Below are 10595 nucleotides of genomic sequence, written 5' to 3'. Positions count from 1 at the left end.
TAGCAATTTCCACCGCCGGGTCGATACCATCTGATGGCTGTGTAGCTGTAAAGATTGTTTCACACACATATCAGGAGGTGGGCAGGGGCAGGAAAAGTGGAATTGGTTTTAATGATTGCAGGATTCAAAGTACTCCTGGCTCCCTCTCCCTCTTCTTCTTTCACAAGAAATACACACACAAAGAGTCAGAAATCAAATTTCCAGCCCTGTCAGTTCCTATCACACCAGCTCCCCAGCTTGGATTCCTTCCCAGTTTGCCAGGGAAGCTTCTCCTAATCCACTGAGAAGTGCATTACCGGGAGATGGAGTTGCAGCCTGTGTCCAAACTTCCCCACAGCTTCAGGTCATTAGCTCCATCGGTTTGTATGTGGAGCTATAGCAGACGTGCAGTGCTCGGGTTCAAACCCAAAGGGCTTCCAGAGGAGGGTAATTAGCACTATTTTACCTCCCCAGACAAGATCAGCATTTCATTTTGCCAGATGCTGAATGGGCAGGCAGTAGTAAGTGAACACAAACAGCTAAACACACAAAAAAAGGGAAGGTACCCATTTTGCAGAGAAAACACGTGAACGGCTGTAGCCCGAAAGATAATAGCACATTGTGTTTTTGTTGCCTCATAAAATGTGTTTCAGCCAGTGACTCCAGTGGCAACACATGAACAAACATGTCTTGGTCAATGTCAAAAGCATTGCTGTGGGATGAAGGAGGCCAGTCCAACCTGGGCTTCCCAGGGCTGTCCCTGCGGTCCCAGCTTTGCTCTTCGGCTCTGGCAAACGTGCTGAAATACCAGCCTCTGCTTCTGTTTCCCTTGCACTGTCTGTCTGTCTGCCTCCTGCCTGAGGCATGAACTCTTTCTTACAGGGTTTCACTAGCTGGAGCTCTGATCTCTGCAAGGAAACCCTCTCAATTGCTCCTGCAGTGAATGAAAGCCAAGACCATGTCTGTTTTTCAGAAAATAAAGAACATTAGTTTGATGTTTTGTCTTCTACTTCATTAATTCACTGACATCCAAACACAAACTTCTCCTCGCCATCGCATAAATAAGCAAGATAATTCTTCCAGGAGCTGAGCCCCCACACCAGTGTTCTGACCCTTACCAGGGTACCAGGGTAGGAGCAGAACTGGGCATCTTCAAGCATCTCTTTCTGAAAACTGGGGCAAAGCAGCCCCTCCATGGTTCATCAGATTATGCTAGATGGACACCACCTATGTCCTCTGCTCCTCAGATCACTTCATAAAACACAAGTTACCACTGCTGTAAATGCCCATCATAGAATATTTTATGGACACGTTCATTTAGACCTCATATGATGACTGAGAAGCAAACACAATGACCATATGCATATGCTACCAACAGGTCTTCCTTTCACCTTGTAGGGTGTCACATGAATCTGTATGTGTAATGCGTACATGCACATCCTTTCCTCTTTTTCTGCCAGCCTCTAAGACATCAACACCTATTTGCTGCAGCTTTTTTTTTTTTTTTTTTTTAAATAAATATGCAAGCATTTCAGGGCCTGACCACCAGCTTGATTATTTTATGGAATGGAAAACACATATGCGCAATATTCACAGTAGTTAGAAGCATGCTGCCAAACTTCCAGCCTCCAGAGTCCTTTTAGAAGCAGAAATAGCAGGTAATGGTACCCAAATCCTGAAGCCTGGAAATGGTGAATGTGGTAGAGCTTCAATGCAAGGGCTGGAGAAACTTAAGAGGGGCAGGCTGCAATTAGTAGGGCTTGCTGAAGTTTTAAATCAACAGAAAACCACCTGTGGAAAACCAAAGTTACTATTGGTCTAGATCCAACTTGACAAATAGTTTTTTTCCTGGGAAGAAATACAGGGAGGAATGAAGAGAAGGGAAAACACATAATTTCAATATTTTTAAACAAGGCATCTTGCTGTTTCGGTTTGAAACACTGCTGGTTTATACTTGCCCCTTTCAGAGGACTTGCCAAGCTTTCCCTGGGTGAGCTGCCATCACCAACCTGAACCCCTACAGCTGCACAGAGGTGGCCACCACAGTGCTCCATCCAGCAGCGCTGCCAGGAGACATGGGGTGGGTGACAAATACAATGGAAGACAAACAAAGCCCAAGCCGTGGGATTACTGAAGCACGTTAGCTCAGCAGGGGGAGGCCAACACAACGCAGCAGACCTCTGACCCTCGAAGGAAGCCAGAAAACAAACTCCGTCTCTCTCCACGCGCATGACACTGATGGTGAGGCCACTTGTGCCCTTCAGCCTGGCCAGCAAAGCAGAAGAATCTGCAGATGATGAGGACTTCAGAGCTGTAGAGGCCAAACGGGCCACCCACATTAGCTAAACCTACCCTGGTACAGTGCAGGTGGAAGAGCTGTGGGAATTTCAGGTCAAGGTCTGCCTTGCCAGCAGGAACCACACATGCTTGCAAGGAGACACCCCCTGAGCTCCATGGTGTCTCCTTGGTGAGTTCTCAGCTTTGCTAATTAGTCACCAAGCCAGAAGCCACAAACACACCCCTTCTGCTCACAATAAACGAAAACATCACAAAACTCTTAATGCATTAAAAAAAAATAATCCCAAAATTATTATTATTTTTGTCTGTCTTTTGGATCACATTTTCAGGTTTCTGCAAAAATCAAGCAGAAGGTCCTTGTAATGATGCGAGTCCAGAGGCTGGGACTTTAAATAAAATCCCACGCACTGGGAGATGCTCAAGGCAGTAGTGAGCACAGCTTCTGCTTTGCCTGTGCTCAACCCTGCAAAAGACTGAAAGGTCTCTGTCTGCTCAGCAGTCAAAGAAAATCTTCATCGTGACTCGATCCCAGATACCCACAGAGTGAAAATAGCTGAGATTGGCATGTTCGTTAGGCTCACAGGTAAAAGGCACAGTAAGCAGCAAAACCCAAAATAAACAGTGTGAGTTGACAGCACTGAGTGAGGGAACCTTGTATGGGAAATAAAAGACAATTTTGAACAGTGAGGGTAGCTAATCATCAGGTCCGGTTACCAAGGGAAATGGCAAATTCATCACCAGTCAGAGGTCGTGCATGGAGACTGGATGTCTTCCAAAAAGCGATACTCTGGTTCGGGATCAAGTTTTTGCATTCAAAAGCATCTCTCCGAGGAGAATAACACCCTCTGTCACAGCCTCTGCAGGTGATGCCGGCCTGAGCTGCCAGGCAAGCGGGTGAGGGTCACGGTGCTGCAGAGCCTCACAGCCCAGCCTCCCCCCAGTCACACCAAGGCTGTCTTTGGGGCCAGCCGAGCACCAAAACCCTGTGCTGACCATGGCTTTTCTCCAGACACCCCGCCGGAGCCAGGCTCCGAGTCCCAGCCTCCGTCACCCTCAGCCCCAGCATGGTGCTGCTGACCACCGTGGCAGGCTGTACCGCCCACCTCCCTGCACCGGAGCGCTGACTGCCCAGTGCAGCCAGGGATGCAGAATAACGAGCTCTTTTCTCCTTTTAGTCTCTACATCTCCTTCCTTCCTTTAGCTGACACACAAAACCAAGCCCAAAATACATGCTCTGGCTTCTGTTTACCCTTTCAGGCAGTTTCCTTGATGCCCAAGACACTGATTTGAACTGACCTCTCTCAATGCCCCCTTACCACCAACTCGGCTCCCCATCCCTCCTTGGAAGCAGAAACAAAATTCATAGGGCAAAGAAAAGGGGCCTTGGCATTCCTGATGTGCTCCAGCACCTCGATCTCCCAACCATCATGTGGGAGAAAAGCAAAATGGATCACGGTCTGACTTCCAGCTTTGATTGCAGACACGGAAAGTGAAATGCCAGCTAGTACGTCACACCACCACAGTCCCTGCATGGGAGTGACTCCCCAGATCCCAAAGGGCAGAGCTGTGTTCTCTCCCCTCCTTCTGCACCAGTCAATATGACCAATTTAAACAGGTTTCAGAAGAAAGCAGGTGCCTGCAGCTCATGCTGCTTCTCTGACTCTTGTAAATCCAGTCTCTTGAGTGAATGGCTTGTTTGGAGAGAGCCCTCCATTTGTTTGTCTGGGCTCTAGTGATAATAGCTCTAATTTATCTCTGAGCTGGGCAGGCATGTCTAATGTGTTTGAGTATTTAGAAGCATTACGGAGGTTTCATTTGGTCAATTGTTTCTTGAAATCCTTTCCCACACACAGAACAGCCATGCAAAGGTGGAACCGCTCCACTGCGGGCAGCCCCAGGAGCCGCAGCCTGCATTGCCAGCCTGGGAAGGGCACGCGTCGGGGCTGCTAGATTCATCAAAGAGGAGGCACAGAGATCTCAAAGCCCTTAGCACTCAGTCTCAGAAATTAAAGACCAAACAGCTGACCTTTGAAAGGGACAATGACAAGATGGTCTGGAACGTGCCACCACACCTCCTCCTGCTTAGACCTTCCAATCCTCTTTGCTTTATCATCTGTCCCCTCCATTTAGGCACACTCCATCTCAGCTCAGACTTGATTAGACAGGGTTGGCTTGGCATCGACATTGGGAAATACAGCACAGTTGGCCAACACATTCTACCTAATCTTAAATTAACCCTTCCTGCAACTACCGAGTTACTTACAGCTCAAGCCTACACAGCTCAACACGCGGCTGCACATCACCTGTGCTATGCCAGCAGACCCGTGCGTGCTTCAGCCCGTGACAAATGCAAGGTCACGTGCTTCAGCTTAAATCACTTTCGTTGAGGTTTCAGCAATTCTCTTCATGCTATTTCAGCTAATTTTAGCTGCGAGCTAAGAGCCCGTTACTGAAGTTCAGCTGACTGGTGGCAATTTATCAGGTCACCCTGTTGGGGCTGGGAGCCTGATCCCATCCAACCCAGCTCTGCCCTCTCCACTCCCCCTTTTCTGAATGCAGGAGCAGGCATGTGGAGAACAAGACCTGTTGTACAGCACCCATAGCCCCAGAGCGATTTAACGGAGCGTTAGCATGAGCAAGTCCACATTGCTCCCAGTGCCCATCCTGCATGTCACCCTGTGCACCACAACGCAACAGGTGCCTGGATGGAACACGTCGGGCATCGCACACCACCGCACAGCCGGGAGGAAATGACGCTGCAGCTCCCCGGCTGCGATCACGGGGCTAATTTATAGAGGCCGAATGTAATTACTTACCCTGGCACATGGCCAGGACACCAAGGTTAACACCCTTGCTCTGCAAAGAGTGCCAAGGGAACGTTAGAGGGATGCTGCCAAGTCATTTTATGTGCCTTGACTTCAGGTGTTGCGAACGGCACGCTTTAGCAAGGACCGGTCGGGAGGAAAAGGGTCGTCATGGAATTTTTTAAAAAGCAAAATAAAAGAAGGGGGTTGTTTTCTGCTTGGCTGCTTGGGTTTATTAACTTAAACTTTACTGTGCTGCACCAGGGACCCAAGTACAGCAGCCCTGCAGAAAAGCTTGCAGATGCATCCTTCAGTTGCTTTGGAAAGTTTTGAGCCTCTCTTGGTTTTGCTAAAGAAATCTTGCGAGGCCTTGAAAAACATTGCTTCATCTCTGTCCCTGAGCTCCCCGTCCCTCCGATGGCCTTGGCAGTGTCTGAGCCATCATCTCCTGGAGCAGGGGCTGGCGCAGACACAGCGTCTGTGCTGCGCCAGCCGGAGCGAGTGCTCAGCTCAACAGTCTCCTACAGCGCTGGCAAAAGTTTCTCATGGCTCTAAATTATTTTTTTTTTACATGGGTTTAAAACAGATTGAAATAGCCCTTGTTAAAAATAAAAGCCACCAAATTTAGCCTTCCTTCCCTCTTCCCCCCCTGCGCCTCCCGTTTCCTGGAGTATTTGCAACAGGCGGCTGGTTGGGAGGTTTCCCCCAGGGGTTTTGTCTGTTATTTATAAAGCTTTGATGAAAAATGCAAAAGAAAGGGGAAGAAAAAAAAAATAAATTAACTTCCAGGTGACCTCTTTCCTTCTGCAGCAGCTCTGCTCCCTGCAGCGACGAGGCGTTGTGGCAGCCACGGCTTCAGGGACCACATCCAACATCCTTTGGGTTCAATGCAAACCTGCCCTCTGCCTTCCCTGTTCTCTCCAACCCCTTCTCTGTCCTTGAGGGATGTAGCGATGAGGGATACAATTCCCTTCATTTAGAGTTTACTAGTTCAGCATAAAATGTCACACACCCCACCTCCTAGCAGCGCCGTGTTACTGGCGTGTGTCCCTGGAGCTTACTGGTCTGGAGGACTTCCCAAAAACGGTTAGCGCAGGACCTTGGAGGAGCTAAGCTGCTGTCCCCTCCTGGTTTTAGGGTAAAGCAAAGAACAAAGTGTCACAAATACATCTCTCCTGACTGTCCCACTGCTGGAACAAGAGCAAGGCTGGTCCCACTGCACCCAGAGCTGATGCAGGCATCTCGCATCTGGTGATGAACAAAAACCCAAATAAGTGGAAAGCTCTCTGGCCTTCGCCTTAGTCCGTAAACCCACACAGGAAAGGGCAGCGCAGAAGGCCAGTCCCTTTACCCTCTGCGGGTCACCTTTCCAACAGGGGAGTAAGGACAAGCACAGCAGGAGCAGGAGCTGTGTGGCAGCAATCCCCTCAGCAGGGCTGTGATGGCTGCACCCTCTGCTCAACCCGACGTGGGACCTGGGGTGATGCCCGATGCGGGAGCATTACCCCATGCTCCCTACTCCGGTGGCTCGTGGGGGGAACGCTGCAGCGATGTGTATGCATGTGTTTATCTATATATACATGTGTGTATGTACTATGGTATGCATATGATGCATATTGAGATAAATAATATTTTGAGAACAAACATTTCATTTTAAAAGTCACTGTGTGACAACAAGTTAATTATCTATCATATCATCTCTCAAACCCAAACATTTTGAAAGCTAGGAAATAACTAATTAAGATCATCATAAATCTTACTCTGTCTCACAAGCCCATTTTCCTAAGAAATAGGAAGAAATACATATTTCATCACAATGCAACATCTGTAACTCTGACCTATAAGATATTAATGACTAGTTCATGCGGGTTCTCTATCTAAACACTTTCTTGCAAAGGTTATCGTAAGGTAGCACAGGATAATTATTTGGTAACGCTCTCCTGGCAACCTGACTTCCAATAAATCTGTAGACAGAGATAGTTAGGAGGGAAAAAAAAAAAAAAAAGACAACACTGGGATCCTCTCACCTAACACAAGCCACGCAACTTCCTCAGATCCATTTTGCTTTGAACCAGGACAAATCTTATAGAGGAACATAATTAACTGCTCCCAGCTAAAGCTTTGCTCCCTCTTCCTCCTCCATACAACTGCTCCCAACAGGCTTCTTACACCCTGGCCCGTACCCGCTCCTGGGGCTTTCCCCTGGTGCCGGTTTAGCCCCAGCTTTGGCAAACAGCTGGCCATTCCTGGAAGACAACTTCAGATTGATCCTGGGTGGATAAATCAAGTCTGCTAGAGAAGATGCACAAAGCAAGGCCAGAACTACAATTCTATTAACATGCTGAACATGACTGAGGAGCTTAAGGACTTGAACAGGGAGGAAATTTCAAATTTTTTTTTAATTAGAGCGTGAAACACAGGTGGGACAACCATTCAAGCAAGGCTTTGAGCCTGGAACTACGTTTGATACAAAAAGGGTGTTCACGCTTAGCGTCAGGACTACAAAGGAAAAAAGATGAGGTGGGGGAGAGATCAGCAAAGGAAGACACATCTGGAAATCAAGAAATACAGGAACAGAATGAAACTTGGCAGGACTCAGGCAGAGTTAGACCTTGAAGGGGGGACAGGAACACAGCAAAAAGGGCTTTCATTAGAAAAGGAGAGCAAGTGACAAAGTACAGCTGCTCCACACTCATGGTGATCTGTGTGAGGGTAGTTTGGACATAGCCCCAAGAATAAATCGATGCTTGGTGCCTGGTGAGGGCAAAGGCAAAGAAGGCACATGTAGAAATGGCAACAATCCTCACCTGTGCAGTGGTCCAGAGCAGATGGAGGCAGATAACTCCTCACAGGCCATCACTCAGAGAGCCAGCATCCTGGAGCCACCCTCTGTGACTGCAGGGTAGGAGATGTAGCACCTCCACTCAGCTCTGCAGCACCAGTGGGCTGGTCTCCAGAGTCTGCAAAGCTCAAAACTAGTTTCAAGGCTGGGATTGTTTGGGACTCAGAGCTCACTACATGGAAAAAGAGCCAAAACACAAATTAGCTCTTGCACATTTGGGTCTGAGTGGGCAAATCCCCAAACCAGCTTTCCAGATGAAACAGGAGGTTCATCTGGGGAAGACTTCACCGAACGGTGCCCTGTGGGACACATCCACTTGGGGTGGGAGGATGGGGATCATGGGACAAGGAACCAGGGGGCAGAGCAAGGTTAAGCTGTAGGGCTGTGAAAGTGCCCTGCATGACCACAAATTGCTGCCTCCAGCTCAGCGGCTGCCAAATATCCATACACCTCCACAGCCATGAGCCAGGGCCAGGACAGGAGCAAAAGCCCCTGGCCTCAGGTCAGAGTGGGCTTTGATGCTGTCTAGGGTGGGAATTCAAACAGACCTAAGCATAATGCTGCATACAAGGAGGCTCTTACACTGATGAAGCAGGCCCTGATTTTGTGAAGGACATTTGCAAGGAAATTTAAGCTAAAGGGAAAAAAGGCTCTTTTTATACTGGAATTAAAATGTCTAGACAGTGCCTTCCTGGTGTAACTGGACCTGTGTATACTGATCGTGATACACCTGATAAAACTCCCCATGTAAACAGGGACTAAGAAATACTTTGGCAGAAATTCCAGCGGGATCCATTTTAAAAGTCTTTAATCTCGAGAATTACTTATGCTATGTAACGAAGTCTGTATTATGGCTATTCATTACATGGACCCTAAACACTAGAAGGAAAACTAGATTTTCTTTGGTATTACAACAGGAATCCACGGCATAGACCAGGCTGGCCCTCAGCGTGAGGTCATATCTCCCTCTAGCTGCTGGTCCTGGGGACTCAGGAGCCTTTGACCACCCAACACAAGCACAAGCTTCCCTCTGACCTTACCTACACGCCACCGCTTTCAGTGCTGCAGGTCTTGGGGTCACCGCTTGCTGGCTGCAGTGCTCCTCCAAGGAGCACAAAGTAGCTCAGCTTTTGGCGAGGGCATACTCCAAAAGGGAGGTAAAGAGGCCAAGAGTAAGACACCAGGTCTATGGCTACTGTAAAATAAACTAACATAGATTAGTCAATGTGGTATGCAGAGAGCCGGGGACCCTCTACAGAGGAGACATCCTACAGCCAAGCTACTCATGGCTTATGCCCCCTCTTAGCCCCGCTAAGTCCACAAAAGACCTTCAAGTCAATTTTCTTCCTCTAGCACACAGCAGGATCCAAGCAGCGCTCAGCATCACACTGGTCTTCCCAGAGATATGTTCCCCAGACCAGCAGCCCCAGGTCTCCAACTTGCCATTACGATGTTGCTACATCACTCACACCTTCAGGGCTAGCACCAGAGCTTGCTATCAAAATGCCACCAGCAGCACCAAAATGTCCCAGCAAGAGCAATCCCAGAGGAGGACCTCATCCTTGGGTCCTTGGAGGTGGGTCAATTGAAGATCACTGAGTCTTTCTAGGAGGCAATGGTAGGAGGGTCGAAGGGAACTGGCTTCTCCACAGGGTCTATCTGCAGTTCCTGGGAGGATGACTGTAGGAGACGGCCCCTTGCAGGGCCGGCCAGAAGGGAGACAGAGGGTTTCAGCCACACTGTAATGCCTCACGGGATGGTGAAGAAAGCTGTTTTGTTGGGAAGGTGCAAAGCCTTTTCATTTTTTGAAGAGCTGGATAGGAGCCTTGGTTTAAGGGGCTGGAATCTGGTGGCTAAGTGATGTCTTTTGTCACATGGGTCAGAGCTGGCCTGGCTGGTCCCACTGACATTGACAAGTGAGCTTCTTCCTTATATGTTCAGATCTGAAGGGGAAAAACTTGTGCAAATCCTGCCCTGATGGTCCCTTCAGCCAGCCACCGCTTCGCAACATTGGAGAGGTTTGTGGGTGAGTGCGAAGGAGAGATTTCTCCTCCTGCCACAAAGCTGGCGGTAGTGACTCCTCCTGGCAGGTGCCAACCACGAATCCAGATGATCCTCAAAACCAAAATCAAGACAAAACAAACAAAACAGAAAAAGAAACCCAAGAAAAAAATAACTTTCCTTAACTGTGACTTATTTTCTTCAGAATCATCTGGACATGTAAGTTCTCCAGAACTGTGAACAGGCTTTGAGGAGCAAGAAACAAAGAGCAGCAGGAAAAAGCTGACATTTCAACGATGAGAAAGCTAGACACAACTCATGAACCTCTGAAAAAAACACTTATTGGGCACAGTAGGAACCTTATCAGCTTTCCACAGCACAAACACAATTTCCAACTCCAGTCACTTTTCCAAGCCAAACCCACAAGAGAACTAAAATGGGACTTTATCATGCAGCCAAACACAAACCTGGGGCTCCTTTACATCCCTCCGGTCAGGCGGATTAGATGTGCAGGAGCTGGCCTTCATGCTATCCCAGTGCTGGTTGTAGCAGAGAGGCACCACGGGGCAAATATGAGTTGAAGCCACCTTCCAGCTGAGGGCTGGGGAAAGTCTCAGACCTCTGTGAAACGCGCCTTGCTTCTCCCAGGATCTGAAAGCAGAGTGTCCATG

Source organism: Falco cherrug, chromosome 12 (genome assembly GCF_023634085.1).
Source record: "Falco cherrug isolate bFalChe1 chromosome 12, bFalChe1.pri, whole genome shotgun sequence".
Classification (NCBI taxonomy): Eukaryota; Metazoa; Chordata; class Aves; order Falconiformes; family Falconidae; genus Falco; species Falco cherrug.
The sequence above is the reverse complement of the archived record's forward strand: the minus strand, read 5'-3'. Positions refer to the sequence as shown.